Below are 19,314 nucleotides of genomic sequence, written 5' to 3'. Positions count from 1 at the left end.
GAAGCACTCTGAGTAGATTCCCCTCAGCCCCACTTCATTCAGGGGAGATTACTCCAAGTCCCATACCCCGGCATGGGTTGCATGGAGCACCACGTCACTAGACGAGATGAGACCCAGAAGCCTCAACTCCGAGATCACACCGACCGCTATTCTACTCAGCGACCGATGACGCGACAGTCGGAAAAGATTACAACCAACGACCCATGTCTCAGTCGCTAACACCGAGCGGCCCATTTGCACTACGGTCATTACACCGCCCCTCCGAGATTACATCGCACGTCTATCCACTCTGAGTAGATTACTCTCATTGCCAGATAACTCCATTCGGTGGAGCTCAATAAGCTTCAGGCGGCACTGCGTCTGCACTCGCTAGAATTTAGAATCATGAGGGGGGACCTCATTGAAACGTATCGAGTAGAAAAACCTTGGAAAGAGTGGATGTAGAGAGGATGTTTCCACTAGTGAGAGTCATAAGGTCATAAGTGGTAGGAATAGCATTAGGCCATTCCGCCTCTCAAGTCTATTCCGCCATTCAATCGTGGCTAATCTATTTTTCCCTCCTAATCCCGTTCTCCTAACCCCAAGTCTATGACTAGAGGTCATAGCTTCAGAAATAAAGGATGTTCCTTTAGGAAGAAGACGAGGAGGAATTCTTTTAATAATGGGGTAGTAACTCTGTGGAATTATTTGCCACAGAAGGTTGTGGATGCAAAGACAATGGATTTTTTAAAGCAGATATAATTAGATCGATTCTTGACCCTTCCTCGCCGAGTCCACTTCATAATTGATCAGCCCGGGGTCCTTGCGCCCAGAGATCTTCCCTTCAGAGCCAATGACACCAGGTCCATCAGAGTGCCCAGGATCCTGGCGCCTGTGCTTTTGGTCCCTTTCCCAACTCTCCAGTCCCGGTGCTCAAGTTATACCAAACTTAAAAATAAAGATGATAAAAATAAAGATAAAGATGAATAAAAATAAAGATGAAAATCAGTTCCTCGTTAGTATAGTGGTTAGTATCCCCGCCTGTCACGCGGGAGACCGAGGTTCAATTCCCCGACGGGGAGGTGACTTTTGGCGCACCGGTACAGTTTCTGCCTTTCAGCGCCGCGGAGACCAGACGACGAGTGCAGTCTCTCCGGCGTTTGTACGTTCTCCCCGTTCCTTGCGTGGGTTTTCTCCGAGATCTTCGGTTTCTTCCGACACTCCAAAGAAGGTAAATTTACAGTAGGTAAATTGGCTTGGTAAATGTGAAATTTGTTCCTCGTCTGTGTAGGATAGTTTTACACTGGTCGGCGCGGAATATCTAAACTAAACTTCCGCGATGTATCTCTAACGAAACGAAACATCTGCCGACAATCAGCTGCATCAAAAGTTGTCCCTCGGCTTATCTCTAAATCGCTCTGCGCTCACCTTAAATCTATGTCCTCCAGTTTTACACAGCCCAACCGTGGGGAAAGGGCAGTGCCCGTCCATCTTTGCCAAACCTTTCATGCTTTATATACCTCAAAATGCCTCATGTGCCCCACCGAAGTGGTGCTAGCCTCTATGTATAACTCGCGTCCCTCTAACATGAATCTTCTCTGCAACACTTCCACCTTAGCGACAGCCGTCCAATAGATTTCAGGTCAGAATTGCACAAAATATTCCGTGTGCTTCACGAACGATGTTTTGCAGTTTATCAGACCACGTGGAATATTTGTTCATAATGTGCCGTCCCTTTAACCTGACGAGGGAATTCATCTCGACTGTTCTGTCTGCGGACTATATATCATTTCGAGCCACAGTGGCAGTGGGTGAATATTATCATCATATATATACAGCCGGAAACAGGCCTTTTCGGCCCTCCAAGTCCGTGCCGGCCAGCGATCCCCGTACATTAACACTATCCTACACCCACTGGGGACAATTTTTACATTTACCCAGCCAATTAACCTACATACCTGTACGTCTTTGGAGTGTGGGAGGAAACCGAAGATCTCGGAGAAAACCCACGCAGGTCACGGGGAGAACGTACAAACTCCTTACAGTGCAGCACCCGTAGTCAGGATCGAACCTGAGTCTCCGGCGCTGCATTCGCTGTAAAGCAGCAACTCTACCGCTGCGTAACCGTGCCGCCCTGAGGTATTAACTTTATTGAAGCAGAAAACTCCCTTTCCCCGCTCATCGACGCTGGTGACTTCAATCAACCCAACTTCAAGAATTTACTTTCCATCTAAGATCAGCGGAATATTAATGCTCTGCACAACTGCAACAACAACAAGGTCTGAGCGATAGGGAGAGTTTGAATAGTCTGGGAACGTATTCCTTGGAGCTCAGGGGGACGAGGGATGATCTTATTGAGGTGTATAAAATCACGAGAAGAATAGATCGAATAGATGCAGTCTCTTGCCCAGAATAGGTGTGTCGAGTTATAGATTTAACGGTGAGGCACCAGCGAAAAGACAAATACAGCAATGGACTGGGTAAACTGGGGGTTTATTTCAGGTGTCTCGCTGTTAAATCTCTGTAAGTCGCCTGGAGCAACATGAACAAATGTTTTGACAAATGAAGATGCGCATTCAGTAAATGGACTTCAATATGTTCAATACCCACTTCATCCAGTCTAATTCTACATACCTCAGTCGTCACCAGTTTCCTTAAAGGGCCTGTCCCACTTTTGGCGATTTTAAGGCGACTGCCGACGACTAGGCTGTCGCCGACAGTTCGCTGGGTGTCGCGGGCATGATCGTGAGGAGTCTTCCAACATCGTAGTGGATCTCAGCGCGTCGCTGAGAAATCATCCGGAGTGAAATTTTTCGGCGACAGCTGGCTTGTCGGCAGGTATCGTTGCTTATTGCGGGCGCTGTCGCCTGCTGCCACAGGTTTGAAAGGTTCTCTTAAATGCATTTAGAAGCACATTATATTAAAATAAGTAAAGTCATTTCAAAATACCATAAAATGCTTGTGTTTAAGCAATTTATTTACCGTCAGGATATTTGACAGGTACATTGGAGGCAACAGTTTGACGGTCAGGTAAGCGTGGGAATTTCACGATGTTTATGCCCATCAGCCATTACATTTAAAGTGGGCTCCCAACCCAGATATGCAGCCCAGAAACCAGATATGCATCTCCCGTACATTTTCAAAGAATGCCAACACACTTTTCATAAGAATCCACTTAACCACTTTTTAATTTTTTTTAAAAAATACAGCTATTAGTAAACTGGAAGTAAATTCAGTTGATGCCTTGTTACAGTGATGCTTGGTTTTTAAGTAACCCATACAAGATGTTACAGTTCAAAACTCTCAAGTACTTACCGACTTATTAGTGATTTCAGCGAAAATTAGGACGCCGGAGGAGCATTGACAGAGTGGGAATTTCGCGATGTTTCCGAAGACGCTGTAATCTCGACCTGACTCGGCATTGTCGTGGTCATTGTCCTCGGGTAAAAGAAAATTTCGGCGATCGGCTACGACTTTGACAGTCGCCGGTAGTCGTCTAAAGTTGGACAGGCTCTTAAGGAACGCGTTGACCATTGTCCAGAAAAAATCGCAAATAGAGTCTATACTAACAAGAAACGAGGGAGTTCACTCTTTGCTCATCTCCAGTTCCGTGGCTTCCAACAAAGATGATTTCGCATTGTACATGTACGTTGTCCGCAAGTCTACCAGAGATGCCAAGCGAGAGTTCCAAAATAACCAAGAGGCTCAATTGAATCCAGCGGATGGTAGACGAAGGTGGCAAGGATTGAATAACCAGAGTTACATGTCGAAATTGGAGACGGTCTCCGTCCACGACGCAACGGCGTGTCTCCACTGGATGGGTTCAATGGTTCTTCGCCGGTTTGAACGGACAAAGACAGTTTCACCACAATTTCACCCTTCTCCCGCTGACCATGTCTAATACATCTCGGAGGTCGAAGTTAGAATCACATAAAGTCAGACTGCTCAAAAACTGGCCCTTCGGCTTTGCTGGCCCACACCGGCCAACATGTCCCCACTACACTATTCCCACCTGCCCGCGCTTGGTCCATATTCCTCCAAACCTGTTTAATCCATGTACCTATCTAACTGCTTCTTAAATGTTGGGATAGTCCCTGCCTCAACTACCTTCTCTGGCACCTTGATCCATACACCCACCAACCTTTGTGTGAAAAAGTTAGCCTTCAGTTTCTTATTAAATCTTTTCCCCTTCACTTTAAACCTGTGTCCTCTGGTCCTCGGCACACCTACTCCCGGCAAGAGACTCTGTGCATCTACTCGATCTATTCTTCTAGTGATTGCATACACCTCAATAAGATCATCCCTCGTCCCCCTGAGCTCCAAGGAATACAGACTATTCAACCTCTCCCTATTGCTCAGACCTTGTTGTTGTTGCAGTTGTGCAGAGCATTAATATTCCGCTGATCTTAGATGGGAAGTAAATTCTTGAAGTTGGGTTGATTGAAGTCACAAGCGATGATGAGCAGCGAAAGGGAGTTTTCTGCTTCAATAATGTTAATACCTCAGAATATTCATCCACTGCCACCTTGGGTCGAAATGATATATAGTCCGCGGACAGAACAATCGAGATGAATTCCCTCGGCAGGTTAAAGGGACGGCACATTATGAACAAATATTCCACGTGGTCTGATAAACTGCAAAACACCGGAATATTTTGTGCAATTCTGACCTGATCTATTGGACGGCTGTCGCTAAGGTGGAAGTGTTGCAGAGAAGATTCATGTTAGAGGGACGCGAGTTACAAATGGAGGCTTGCACCTCTTCCGTGGGGCACATGAGGCATTTTGAGGTATATCAAAGCATGAAAGGTTTGGCAAAGATGGACGGTCACTGCCCTTTCCCCAGGGCTGGGCTGTAAAACTGGAGGACGTAGATTTAAGGTGAGCGCAGAGCGATTTAAAGATAATCCGAGGGACAACTTTTGATACAATACAATACAATACAATATATCTTTATTGTCATTGTACACAGGGGTACAACGAGATTGGGAATGCGCCTCCCATACGATGCAATAATTTAAGTAATTTAGACAACAGCAACCCAACGAAACGAAACAATTGTAACAGTTATAGACAGGGTAAAGTGCAAGTTGATCTATGCGTTGTGGCCATCCGGCTCAGCAGGACCGGTTCATAGCAGCTATGGCCCTGGGGATGAAGCTGTTCCTGAGTCTGGAGGTGCGGGCGTAGAAGGCCTTGTATCGTCTGCCCGATGGAAGGAGTTCGAACAGACTGTTGCAGGGGTGTGAAGAGTCTTTGTGGATGCTGGTGGCTTTTCTGAGGCATCGTGTGTTGTAGTTGCCCTCCAAGTCTGGTAGCTGTGTTCCGATGGCCCTCTGAGCTCTATGGACTACCCGCTGTAGAGCTTTCCTTTCTGCCTCCGTGCAGCTGAGGTACCACACAGGGATGCCATGCGTTAGGATGCTCTCTATGGTGCAGCGGTAGAAGGTCGTCAGCAGCTGTTGGGGTAGACCAGACTTTTTCAGTGTTCTTAAGTAGAACAGTCTTTGTTGTGCCTTCTTGACCAGCGCAGCACTGTTATTGGACCATGTTAGGTCCTCCGAAATGTGAGTGCCCAGGAACTTGAAGCTGGACACTCTCTCCACACTATCCCCGTTGATAGAGATCGGGGCATATTCCCCGTTCTGTGACCTACGGAAGTTGATGATCAGCTCCTTGGTCTTGATGGTATTTAGGGACAGGTTGTTATCCGAGCACCAGTCCGTCAGGTTCTGCACCTCCGCTCTATAGTTTGTTTCATCCCCGTTGGTGATAAGCCCGATCACCGTTGTGTCGTCTGCAAACTTGACAATGGTGTTGGTAGTCGGCAGATATTTCGTTTCATTAGAGATACATCGCTGAAGTTTAGTTTAGAGATTCCGCACGACCAGTGTAAAACTATCCTACACAGACTAGGGACAAATTTCACATTTACCAAGCCAATTTACCTACTGTGAATTTTCCTTCTTTGGAGTATGGGAGGAAACCGAAGATCTCGGAGAAAACCCACGTAAGGAACGGGGAGAATGTACAAACGCCGGAGAGACTGCACTCGTCGTCTGGTCTCCGCGGCGCTGAAAGGCAGAAACTGTACCGGTGCGCCAAAAGTCACCTCCCCGTCGGGGAATTGAACCCCGGTCTCCCGCGTGACAGGCGGGGATACTAACCACTATACTAACGAGGAACTGAATTTCATCTTTATTGTTATTCATCTTTATCTTTATTTTTATTATCTTTATTTTTAAGTTTCGTATAACTTGAGCACCGGGACTGGAGAGTTGGGAAAGGGACCAAAAGCACAGGCGCCAGGATCCTGGGCACTCTGATGGACCTGGTGTCATTGGGTCTGAAGGGAAGATCTCTGGGCGCAAGGACCCCGGGCTGATCAGTTCTGAAGTGGACTCGGCGAGGAAGGGTCAAGAATCGATCTATATCTGCTTAACAAAATCCATTGTCTTTGCATCCACAACCTTCTGTGGCAAATAATTCCACAGAGTTACTACCCCATTATTAAAGGAATTCCTCCTCATCTCCTTCCTAAAGGAACATCCTTTAATTCTGAAGCTATGACCTCTAGTCATAGACTTGGGGTTAGGAGAACGGGGTTAGGAGGGAAAATAGATCAGCCATGATTGAATGGCGGAGTATACTTGAGAGGCGGAATGGCCTAATGCTATTCCTAACGCCTATGACCTTATGACTCTGACTAGTGGAAACATCCTCTCTACGTCCACTCTTTCCAAGCTTTTTCTACTCGGTACGTTTCAATGAGGTCCCCCCTCATTATTCCAAATTGTAGCGAGTGCAGACGCAGTGCCGCCTGAAGCTTATTAAGCTCCACCGAATGGAGTTATCTAGCAATGAGAGTAATCTACTCAGAGTGGATAGACGTGCGATGTAATCTCAGAGGGGCGGTGTAATGACCATAGTGCAAATGGGCCGCTCGGTGTTACCGACTGAGACATGGGTCGTTGGTTGTAATCTTTTCCGAGTGTCGCGTCATCGGTCGCTGAGTAGAATAGCGGTCGGTGTGATCTCGAAGTTGAGGCTTCCGGGTCTCATCTCGTCTAGTGACGAGGCGATCCTTGCAACCCCTGAAGGGGTATGGGACTTGGAGTAATCTCCCCTGAATGAAGTGGGGCTGAGGGGAATCTACTCAGAGTGTTTCGGCAGACGGTGTGATGTGATCAGACTTGAGAAGCACTGGTTGTAATCTCTTCCGAAGGAAGTTGCGCTCACTGCCATCTCCTTGGAGAGAGAGGCGGAGGGTGTCAACTACTCAGATCGTTGGGTCAGGGCGCAATCTCCTCAGGGTGGAGGGACAATTGGTGTATGCTGCTCAATGTGGTTAATGGTGGTGGTGGAGGTGGAGGTGGGGTATTCCCTGTAATCCACCCAGAGAGTGCGGCGCCAGTTTAATCTCTTCAGAGTGTAGGTTTGGTCTGTATAATTTCAGAAAAGAGGAGTGCCAGGTGAAAACTCCTCACGGTCGGGTCGTTCTTGGTGAAATCTGCTCAGACTGGAGGCGAGCCCAGTGTAATCTCCTTAAAGTAGAGCTGTGCTGATTGCATCCTTCGTAACCTGGGACTCTAGATGTAACATAACGGCGACTGAATGCAGTGACCTGTCGTATTATGACTTAGTTCTGCCGAGGAATGTTCCGAACAACATGACCTCCAATGAGATTAAATGCCGAATGTATGGGTTTATGTTGAATATATGTAACAAGCTGTCAGTGAACTATTTGAGGCAGACACAACAGCAATACCCACAACAACAGCATTTGAATGTCTTATTCACAAAATGCTGGAGTAACTCAGCAGGTCAGGCAGCATCTCGGAAGAGAAGGAATGGGTGACGTTTCGGGTCGAGACCCTTCTTCAGACTGATGTCGGGGGTGGGACAAAGGAAGGATATAGGTGGAGACAGGAAGATAGAGGGAGATCTGGGAAGGAGGAGGGGAAGGGAGGGACAGAGGAGCTATCTGAAGTTGGAGAAGTCGACGTTCATACCACCGGGCCGCAAACTGCCCAGGCGAAATATGAGGTGTTGCTCCTCCAATTTCCGGCGGGCCTCACTATGGCACTGGAGGAGGCCCATGACAGAGAGGTCAGACTGGGAATGGGAGGGGGAGTTAAAGTGCTGGGCCACCGGGAGATCAGTTGCGTTAATGCGGACCGAGCGCAGGTGTTCAGCGAAGCGATCGCCGAGCCTGCGCTTGGTTTCGCCGATATGGCGGCAGGAAAATGGCGGCGCTGCCCTAGCAGCTGCGGCTCACCTGCGGTCCATTTGTCTTTGTGTTTTTGTTGTTTTTTTTGTCTTAATTGTAGTTGTGATGTGGTGTTTTTGTGTTTGTGTACTATGTGTGTATGTGGGGGGGAGGGGGGGAACTGTAACATTGTAAATATGTGTCCCTTCCGAACGGAGACCTGACCTTTGTTTTCTGGGCCGTGTCTCCGTTCCTGCTGCGGCCTACCATCGGCCCAACTCCTGGAGCTGTGGGCCTCCAGGGCTCCGATTCGCAGAGCCCGCGGACCGGACTTACCATCACCGGAGCCGGCCGTCTTCGGAGGCTGCGGGAGCGGCTGCGACTTGCCTTAGGCTCGGGCCGCGTGGATGCCGACATCGGGAGCTCCGGCAGCGGCAGCGTGTTCGCCCGCCCCGGATCACGGGGCTTGGGGCGCGGACATTTCACCGTCCGGCGCGGCCTAAGATATGCCGCGGGATATTTCTCTGCTGGGCGGGGGCTTCAATGTGCCCCGACGTGCAACAACAGCGGCAGCGACAGCGTGTTCGCCCGCCCCGGATCGGACTTATCATCGGCGGAGCCGGCCGTCTTCGGAGGCTGCGGGAGCGGCTGCGACGCGCCTTAGGCTTGGCCCGCTGTGGACCGTCCGGTGCGGCCTGCAACCACAACAACCTGACCGCGGGCGAGGACAGCAGGAGAAGGGAAAGACATTGTGGCCTTCCATCACAGTGAGGAGAGGACTGGAGGAGGAGACTCACTGTGATGGATGTTTCTTTGATTGATGTTTCTTTTTTTGTGTGTTTTTGGGGTTGGGTAATTTGAATGCCTATTTAATGCTTTTATTGTTGGACTGTGTTTTGGGGGGTTTTGGGGTTGTGTAATTTGAATGAATATTTAATGCTTTTATTGTTGGGCTGTGTTTTGGGGGTTTTTGGGGTTGTGTAATTTTAATGCTTATTTAATGCTTTTATTGTTGGACTGTGGGTGACTGAATTTCGTCCAATATTGGATGACAAATAAAGCTATCTTGAATCTTGAATCTTGAATCTTGAATATAAATAAGTTGACATCTAGAGCAGCGGATGCAATAGATGAGGTTGGAGGAGGTGCAGGTGAACCTCTGTCTCACCTGGAAAGACTGTTTGGGTCCTTTGATGGAGTTGAGGGGGGAGGTGAAGGGGCAGGTGTTGCATCTCGTGCGGTTGCAAGGGAAAGTGCCCGGGGTTAGGGTGGTGTGGGTAGGAAGGGACGAGTGGACCAGGGAGTTGCGGAGGGAACGGTCTCTGCGGAACGCAGAGAGGGGAGGGGATGGGAAGATATGGCCAGTGGTGGGGTCCTGTTGTGGGTGACGGAAATGTTGGTGGATGATATGTTGGATCCGCTGGCTGGTGGGGTGGAAAGAGTGGATGTAGAGAGGATGTTTCCACTACTGAGAGTCATAAGGTCATAAGTGGTAGGAATAGCATTAGGCCACTCCGCCTCTCAAGTCTACTCCGCCATTCAATCATGGCTGATCTATTTTTCCCTCCTTACCCCGTTCTCCTAACCCCAAGTCTATGATTAGAGGTCATAGCTTCAGAATTAAAGGATGTTCCTTTAGGAAGGAGATGAGGAGGAATTCCTTTAATAATGGGGTAGTAATTGTGAAATTATTTGCCACAGAAGGTTGTGGATGCCAAGACAATGCATTTTTATAAGTAGATCGATTCTTAACCCTTTCTCGCCGAGTCCACTTCAGAACTGATCAGCCCGGGGTCCTTGCGCCCAGAGATCTTCCCTTCAGACCCAATGACACCAGGTCCATCAGAGTGCCCAGGATCCTGGCGCCTGTGCTTTTGGTCCCTTTCCCAACTCTCCAGTCCCGGTGCTCAAATTATACTAAACTTAAAAATAAAGATAATAAAAATAAAGATAAAGATGAATAACAATAAAGATGAAAATCAGTTCCTCGTTAGTATAGTGGTTAGTATCCCCGCCTGTCACGCGGGAGACCGGGGTTCAATTCCCCGTCGGGGAGGTGACTTTTGGCGCACCGGTACAGTTTCTGCCTTTCAGCGCCGCGGAGACCAAACGACGAGTGCAGTCTCTCCGGCGTTTGTACATTCTCCTCGTTCCTTGCGTGGGTTTTCTCCGAGATCTTCGGTTTCCTCCCACACTCCATAGAAGGTAAATTGACAGTAGGTAAATTGGCTTGGTAAATGTGAAATTTGTCCCTACTCTGTGTAGGATAGTTTTACACTGGTCGGCGCGGAATCTCTAAACTAAACTTCCGCGATGTATCTCTAACGAAACGAAACATCTACCGACTACCATCTGCATCAAAAGTTGTCCCTCGGCTTATCTTTAAATCGCTCTGCACTCACCTTAAATCTACGTCCTCCAGTTTTACAGCCCATCCCTGGGGAAAGGGCAGTGACCGTCCATCTTTGCCAAACCTTTCATGCTTTTATATACATCAAAATGTCTCATGTGCCCCACGGAAGAGGTGCAAGCCTCTATTTATAACTCGCGTCCTTCTAACATGAATCTTCTCTGCAACACTTCCACCATAGCGACAGCCGTCCAATAGATCAGGTCAGAATTGCACAAAATATTCCGTGTGCTTCACGAACGATATTTTGCAGTTTATCAGACGACGTGGAATATTTGTTCATAATGTGCCGTCCCTTTAACCTGCCGAGGGAATTCATTTCGACTGTTCTGTCCGCGGACTATATATCATTTCGACCCACGGTGGCACTGGGTGAATATTCTGAGGTATTAACATTATTGAAGCAGAAAACTCCCTTTCCCTGCTCATCATCGCTGGTGACTTCAATCAACCCAACTTCAAGAATTTACTTCCCTTCTAAGATCAGCGGAATATTAATGCTCTGCACAACTGCAACAACAACAAGGTCTGAGCGAAAGGGAGAGGTTGAATTGTCTGTATTCCTTGGAGCTCAGGGGGACGAGGGATGATCTTATTGAGGTGTATAAAATCACGAGAAGAATAGATCGAGTAGATGCACAGAGTCTCTTGCCCAGAGTGGGTGTGCCGAGGACCAGAGGACACAGGTTTAAAGTGAAGGGGAAAAGATTTAATAAGAAACTGAAGGCTAACTTTTTCACACAAAAGTTGGTGGGTGTATGGATCAAGGTGCCAGAGAAGGTAGTTGAGGCAGGGACTATCCCAACATTTAAGAAGCAGTTAGATAGGTTCATGGATTAAACAGGTTTGGAGGAATATGGACCAAGCGCGGGCAGGTGGGAATAGTGTAGCGGGGACATGTTGGCCGGTGTGGGCCAGCAAAGCCGAAGGGCCAGTTTCCACACCGTATCACTCAATGACTCTATTACTCTATAACGCTTCGTTCCATCCATTGTTTTCATTTCCGCCAGTCAGATCATTCGGCGGTGCTGCTCCTGCCGAGTTATAGATTTAACGGTGAGGCACCAACGAAAAGACTAATACAGCAATGGACTGGGTAAACTGGGGGTTTATTTGAGGTGTATCGCTGTGAAATCTCTGTAAATCGCCTGGAGCAACATTAACAAATGTTTTGACAAATGAAGATGCGCGTTCGGTAAATAGACTTCAATATGTTCAATACCCACTTCATCCAGTCTAATTCTACATACCTCAGTCGTCACCGGTTTCCTTACAGCGCCTGTACCACTTTAGGCGACTTTAAGGCGACTGCCGACGACTAGGCTGTCGCCGACTGTTCGCCGGGTGTCGCGGGCATGATCGTGAGGAGTCTTCCAAAATCGTAGTGGATCTTATCGCGTCGCTGAGAATTCATCTGGAGTGAAATTTCTCGGCGACAGCTGGCATGTCGCCAGGTATCGTTGCTTATTGCGGTCGCTGTCGCATGCTGTCCCCAGGTTTGATAGGTTCTCTTAAATGCATTTAGCAGCACATTATATTAAAATAAGTAAAGTCATTTCAAAATACCATAAAATGCTTGTGTTTAACCAATTTATTTACCGTCAGGACATTTGACAGGTCGATTGGAGGCCACAGTTTGACGGCCAGGTAAGCGTGGGAATATCGCGATGTATATGGCCATCAGGCATTACATTTAAAGTGGGCTCCCAACCCAGATATGCAACCCAGAAACCTGTTATGCATCTCCCGTATATTTTCAAAGAATGCCCACACACTTTTCACAAAAATCCACTTAACCACATTTTAAATTATTTTTTTAAATACATCTGTTAGTAAACTGGAAGTAAATCCAGATTATGCCTTGTTACAGTGATGCTTGGTTTTTAAGTAACCCATACAAGATGTTATAGTTCAAAACTCTCAAGTACTTACAGACTTGTCAGTGATTTCAGCGAAAATTAGGACGCCGGAGAAGCATTGACAGAGTGCGAATTTCGCCATGTTTCCGCTGTAATCCTGTTCCGACTCGGCATTGTCGTGGTCATTGGCGTCGGGTAAAAGAAAGTTTCGGCGATCTGCTACGACTTTGACAGTCGACGGCAGTCGCCTTAAAATCGCCTAACGTGGGACATGCCCATAAGGAACGCGTTGACCACTGTGTCGTGAAAAAAAGGCAAATAAAGTCTATACTAACAAGAAACGGGGGGATTCACTCTTTGCTCATCTCCAGTTCCGAGGCTTCCAAGAAAGATTGCTTCGCATTGTATCTCTAACGAAACGAAACATCTGCCGACTACCATCTGCATCAAAAGTTGTCCCTCGGCTTATCTTTAAATCGCTCTGCGCTCACCTTAAATCTACGTCCTCCACTTTTACAGCCCAGCTCTGGGGAAAGGGCAGTGACCGTCCATCTTTGCCAAACCTTTCATGCTTTTATATACCTCAAAATGCCTCATGTGCCCCACCGAAGAGTGGCAAGCCTCTATTTATAACTCAGGTCCCTCTGACATGAATCTTCTCTGCATCACTTCCACCTTAGCGACAGCCGTCCAATAGATCAGGTCAGAAGTGCACAAAATATTCCGGTGTTTTTGGCAGTTTATCAGACCACGTGGAATATTTGTTCATAATGTGCCATCCCTTTAACCTGCCGAGGGAATTCATCTCGACTGTTCTGTCCGCGGACTATATATCATTTCAACCCACGGTGGCAGTGGGTGAATATTCTGAGGTATTAACATTATTGAAGCAGAAACCTCCCTTTCCCTGCTCATCATCGCTGGTGACTTCAATCAGCCCAACTTCAAGAATTTACTTCCCATCTAAGATCAGCGGAATATTCATGCTCTGCACAACTACAACAACAACAAGGTCTGAGCGATAGGGAGAGGTTGAATAGTCTGTATTCCTTGGAGCTCAGGGGGACGAGAATAATAGATCGAGTAGATGCACAGAGTCTCTTGCCCAGAGTAGGTGTGCCGAGGACCAGAGGACCAGAGGACACAGGTTTAAAGTGAAGGGGAAAATATTTAATAAAAAACTGAAGGCTAACTTTTTCACACAAAGTTTGGTGGGTGTATGGATCACGGTGCCAGAGAAGGTAGTTGAGGCAGGTACTAACCCAACAATTAAGAAGCAGTTAGATAGGTACATGGATTAAACAGGTTTGGAGGAATATGTACCAAGCGCGGGCAGGTGGGAATAATGTAGCGGGGACATGTTGGCCGGTGTGGGCCAGCAAAGCCGAAGGGCCAGTTTCCACAATGTATCACTCAATGACCCTATTACTCTATAACGCTTTGTTCCATCCATTATTTTCATTTCCGTCAGTCAGATCATTCGGCGGTGCTGCTCCTGCCGAGTTATAGATTTAACGGCGAGGCACCAACGAAAAGACTAATACAGCAATGGACTGGGTAAACTGGGGGTTTATTTGAGGTGTATCGCTGTGAAATCTCTGTAAATCGCCTGGAGCAACATTAACAAATGTTTTGACAAATGAAGATGCGCGTTCGGTAAATAGACTTCAATATGTTCAATACCCACTTCATCCAGTCTAATTCTACATACCTCAGTCGTCACCGGTTTCCTTACAGCGCCTGTACCACTTTAGGCGACTTTAAGGCGACTGCCGACGACTAGGCTGTCGCCGACTGTTCGCCGGATGTCGCGGGCATGATCGTGAGGAGTCTTCCATAATAGTAGTGGATCTTATCGCATCGCTGAAAATTCATCTGGAGTGAAATTTCTCGGCGACAGCTGGCTTGTCGCCAGGTATCGTTGCTTATTGCGGTCGCTGTCGCATGCTGTCCCCAGGTTTGATAGGTTCTCTTAAATGAATTTAGAAGCACATTATATTAAAATAAGTAAAGTCATTTCAAAATACCATAAAATGCTTGTGTTTAACCAACTTATTTACCGTCAGGACATTTGACAGGTCGATTGGAGGCCACAGTTTGACGGCCAGGTAAGCGTGGGAATATCGCGATGTATATGGCCATCAGGCATTACATTTAAAGTGGGCTCCCAACCCAGATATGCAACCCAGAAACCTGTTATGCATCTCCCGTATATTTTCAAAGAATGCCCACACACTTTTCACAAAAATCCACTTAACCACATTTTAAATTATTTTTTTAAATACATCTGTTAGTAAACTGGAAGTAAATCCAGATTATGCCTTGTTACAGTGATGCTTGGTTTTTAAGTAACCCATACAAGATGTTATAGTTCAAAACTCTCAAGTACTTACCGACTTGTCAGTGATTTCAGCGAAAATTAGGACGGCGGAGAAGCATTGACAGAGTGCGAATTTCGCGATGTTTCCGCTGTAATCCTGTTCCGACTCGGCATTGTCGTGGTCATTGGCGTCGGGTAAAATAAAGTTTCGGCGATCTGCTACGACTTTGACAGTCGACGGCAGTCGCCTTAAAATCGCCTAAAGTGGGACATGCCCATAAGGAACGCGTTGACCACTGTGTCGTGAAAAAAGGCAAATAAAGTCTATACTAACAAGAAACGGGGGGATTCACTCTTTGCTCATCTCCAGTTCCGAGGCTTCCAGGAAAGATTACTTCGCATTGTACATGTGCGTTGTCCGCAAGTCTACCAGAGATGCCAAGCGAGAGATCCAAAATAACCAAGAGGCTCAATTGAATCGAGCGGATGCCAGACGAATGTGGCAAGGATTGAATAACCAGAATTACATGTCGAAATTGGAGACGGTCTCCGTCCACGACACATAGGCGTGTCTCCACTGGATGGGTTCAATGGTTCTTCGCCGGTTTGAACGGGCAAAGACAGTTTCACCAAGGAGCATCCCCTTCTCCCGCTGATCATGTCTGATACATCTCGGAGGTCGAAGTTAGAATCACATAGAATCACACAGCTCAAAAACTGGGCATGCGGCCCAAAGCGTAGATTCCGACAAAGGTAAATGAACCCCATTTGCCCGCCTATGGATCATCAACATTTCCTATCTATGTTGCTCTCCAAATGACATTGAAATGCTGTTGTTGTGGATATTGCTGTTGTGTCTGCCTCAACTAGTTCACCGACAGCTTGTTACATATATTCAACATATATCCATACATTTAATCTCATTGGAGATCATGTTGTTCGGAACATTCCTCGGCAGAACTAAGTCATAATACGACAGGTCACTGCATTCAGTCGCCGTTATGTTACATCTAGAGTCCCAGGTTACGAAGGATGCAATCAGCACAGCTCTACTTTAAGGAGATTACACTGGGCTCGCCTCCGGTCTGAGCAGATTTCACCAAGAACGACTCGACCGTGAGGAGTTTTCACCTGGCACTCCTCGATTCTGAGATTATACAGACCAAACCTGCACTCTGAAGAGATTTAACTGGCGCCGCACTCTCTGCGTGGATTACAGCGTATACCCCACCTCCACCTCCACCACCACCATTAACCACATTGAGCAGCATACACCAATTGTCCCTCCACCCTGAGGAGATTGCGCCCTGACCCAACGATCTGAGTAGTTGACACCCTCCGCCTCTCTATCCAAGGAGATGGCAGTGAGCGCAGCTTCATTCGGAAAAGATTACAACCAGTGCTTCTCACCTATGATCACATCACACCGTCTGCCGAAGCACTCTGAGTAGATTCGCCTCGGCCCCACATCATTCAGGGGAGATTACACCCAGTCCCATACCCCTGCAGGGGTTGCAAGGAGCAGCACGTCACTAGACGAGCTGAGACCCAGAAGCCTCAACTCCGAGATCACACCGACCGCTATTCTACTCAGCGACCGATGACGCTACACTCGGAAAAGATTACAACCAACTATCAGTCGGTAACACCGAGCGGCCCATTTACACTACGGTCATTACACCGACCCCTCCGAGATTACATCGCACGTCTATCCTCTCTGAATAGATTACTCTCATTGCCACTCCATTCGGTGGAGCTTAAACCCAAGCATTTATTTCAAGGGGGCTAGAATACAAAAACAGGGATGTACTGTTCAGGTGCTGATCAGGCCACATTTCGAGTATTGTGAGCAATTTCGGGCACCATATCTGAAGACGGATGTGCTGGCTCTGGAGGGGGTCCAGAGAGGGTTTACAAGAATGACCCCAAGAATGAGTAGGTTATCGCATAATAAGCTTCAGGCGGCACTGCGTCTGCACTCGCTAGAATTTGGAATGAGGGAGGACCTCATTGAAACGTACCGAATAGAAAAAGCTTGGAAAGAGTGGATGTAGAGAGGATGTTTCCACAAGTGAGAGTCATAAGGTCATATGTGCTAGGAATAGCATTAGGCCATTCCGCCTCTCAAGTCTACTCCGCCATTCAATCATGGCTGATCTATTTCTCCCTCCTAACCCCATTCTTCTATCACCAAGTCTATGACTAGAGGTCATAGCTTCAGAATTAAAGAATGTTCCTTTAGGAAGGAGAAGAGGAGGGATTCCTTTAATAATGGGGTAGTAACTCTGTGGAATTATTTGCCACAGAAGGTTGGGGATACAAAGACAATGGATATTTTTTAGGCAGATATAGATCGATTCTTGACCCTTTCTCGCCGAGTCCACTTCAGAACTGATTAGCCCGGGGTCCTTGCGCCCAGAGATCTCCCCTTCAGAACCAATGACACCAGGTCCATCAAAGTGCCCGGGATCCTGGCGCCTGTGCTTTTGGTCCCTTTCCCAACTCTCCAGTCCCGATGCTCAAGATATACCACACTTAAAAATAAAGATAATACACATACAGATAAAGATGTATACAAAGAAAGATAAAAAATCAGTTCCTCGTTAGTATAGTGGTTAGTATCCCCGCCTGTCACGCGGGAGACCGGGGTTCAATTCCCCGACGGGGAGGTGACTTTTGGTGCACAGGTAGAGTTTCTGCCTTTCAGCGCCGCGGAGACCAGACCACCAGTGCAGTCTCTCCGGCGTTTGTACGTTCTCCCCGTTACTTGCGTGGTGTTTCTCCGAGACCTTCGGTTTCTTCCCACACTCCAAAGAAGGTAAATTTACAGTAGGTAAATTGGCTTGGTAAATGTGAAATTTGTCCCTAGTCTGTGTAGGATAGTTTTACACTGGTCGGCGCGGAATCTCTAAACTAAACTTCCGCGATGTATCTCTAACGAAACGAAACATCTGCCGACTACCATCTGCATCAAAAGTTGTCCCTCGGCTTATCTTTAAATCGCTCTGCGCTCACCTTAAATCTACGTCCTCCACTTTTACAGCCCAGCTCTGGGGAAAGGGCAGTGACCGTCCATCTTTGCCAAACCTTTCATGCTTTTATATACCTCAAAATGCCTCATGTGCCCCACCGAAGAGTGGCAAGCCTCTATTTATAACTCAGGTCCTTCTGACATGAATCTTCTCTGCATCACTTCCACCTTAGCGACAGCCGTCCAATAGATCAGGTCAGAAGTGCACAAAATATTCCGGTGTTTTTGGCAGTTTATCAGACCACGTGGAATATTTGTTCATAATGTGCCATCCCTTTAACCTGCCGAGGGAATTCATCTCGACTGTTCTGTCCGCGGACTATATATCATTTCGACCCACGATGGCAGTGGGTGAATATTCTGAGGTATTAACATTATTGAAGCAGAAAACTCCCTTTCCCTGCTCATCATCGCTGGTGACTTCAATCAGCCCAACTTCAAGAATTTACTTCCCATCTAAGATCAGCGGAATATTCATTCTCTGCACAACTACAACAACAACAAGGTCTGAGCGATAGGGAGAGGTTGAATAGTCTGTATTCCTTGGAGCTCAGGGGGACGAGAAGAATAGATCGAGTAGATGCACGGAGTCTCTTGCCCAGAGTAGGTGTGCCGAGGACCAGAGGACCAGAGGACACAGGTTTAAAGTGAAGGGGAAAATATTTAATAAGAAACTGAAGGCTAACTTTTTCACACAAAGGTTGGTGGGTGTATGGATCAAGGTGCCAGAGAAGGTAGTTGAGGCAGGGACTATCCCAACAATTAAGAAGCAGTTAGATAGGTACATGGATTAAACAGGTTTGGAGGAATATGGACCAAGCGCGGGCAGGTGGGAATAATGTAGCGGGGACATGTTGGCCGGTGTGGGCCAGCAAAGCCGAAGGGCCAGTTTCCACACTGTATCACTCAATGACCCTATTACTCTATAACGCTTTGTTCCATCCATTATTTTCATTTCCGTCAGTCAGATCATTCGGCGGTGCTGCTCCTGCCGAGTTATAGATTTAACGGTGAGGCACCAACGAAAAGACTAATACAGCAATGGACTGGGTAAACTGGGGGTTTATTTCAGGTGTATCGCTGTGAAATCTCTGTAAATCGCCTGGAGCAACATTAACAAATGTTTTGACAAATGAAGATGCGCGTTCGGTAAATAGACTTCCATATGTTCAATACCCACTTCATCCAGTCTAATTCTACATACCTCAGTCGTCACCGGTTTCCTTACAGCGCCTGTACCACTTTAGGCGACTTTAAGGCGACTGCCGACGACTAGGCTGTCGCCGACTGTTCGCCGGGTGTCGCGGGCATGATCGTGAGGAGTCTTTCAAAATCGTAGTGGATCTTATCGCGTCGCTGAGAATTCATCTGGAGTGAAATTTCTCGGCGACAGCTGGCTTGTCGCCAGGTATCGTTGCTTATTGCGGTCGCTGTCGCATGCTGTCCCCAGGTTTGATAGGTTCTCTTAAATGCATTTAGAAGCACATTATATTAAAATAAGTAAAGT

General features: G+C 47.3%; 4 non-coding genes across 4 annotated transcripts; 3 read left to right on the top strand and 1 right to left on the bottom strand.

Annotated features, from left to right (window-relative positions):
- Nucleotides 1–989: 989 nt before the first annotated feature.
- On the top strand, nt 990–1,061 carry trnad-guc (transfer RNA aspartic acid (anticodon GUC)). The gene has a single exon. It is a non-coding gene; the product is annotated as a tRNA-Asp (tRNA).
- Nucleotides 1,062–6,090: 5,029 nt separating this feature from the next.
- trnad-guc (transfer RNA aspartic acid (anticodon GUC)) lies at nt 6,091–6,162 on the bottom strand. The gene has a single exon. It is a non-coding gene; the product is annotated as a tRNA-Asp (tRNA).
- A 4,009-nt stretch (nt 6,163–10,171) lies between these two features.
- Nucleotides 10,172–10,243, top strand: trnad-guc (transfer RNA aspartic acid (anticodon GUC)). Its single transcript has one exon. It is a non-coding gene; the product is annotated as a tRNA-Asp (tRNA).
- A 7,130-nt stretch (nt 10,244–17,373) lies between these two features.
- On the top strand, nt 17,374–17,445 carry trnad-guc (transfer RNA aspartic acid (anticodon GUC)). Its single transcript has one exon. It is a non-coding gene; the product is annotated as a tRNA-Asp (tRNA).
- Nucleotides 17,446–19,314: the final 1,869 nt, after the last annotated feature.

This window comes from Rhinoraja longicauda, chromosome 41 (genome assembly GCF_053455715.1).
Source record: "Rhinoraja longicauda isolate Sanriku21f chromosome 41, sRhiLon1.1, whole genome shotgun sequence".
NCBI classification, from domain to species: Eukaryota; Metazoa; Chordata; class Chondrichthyes; order Rajiformes; family Arhynchobatidae; genus Rhinoraja; species Rhinoraja longicauda.
Note: the sequence above shows the minus strand (reverse complement) of the source record. Positions and strands in the feature narration are given on the sequence as shown.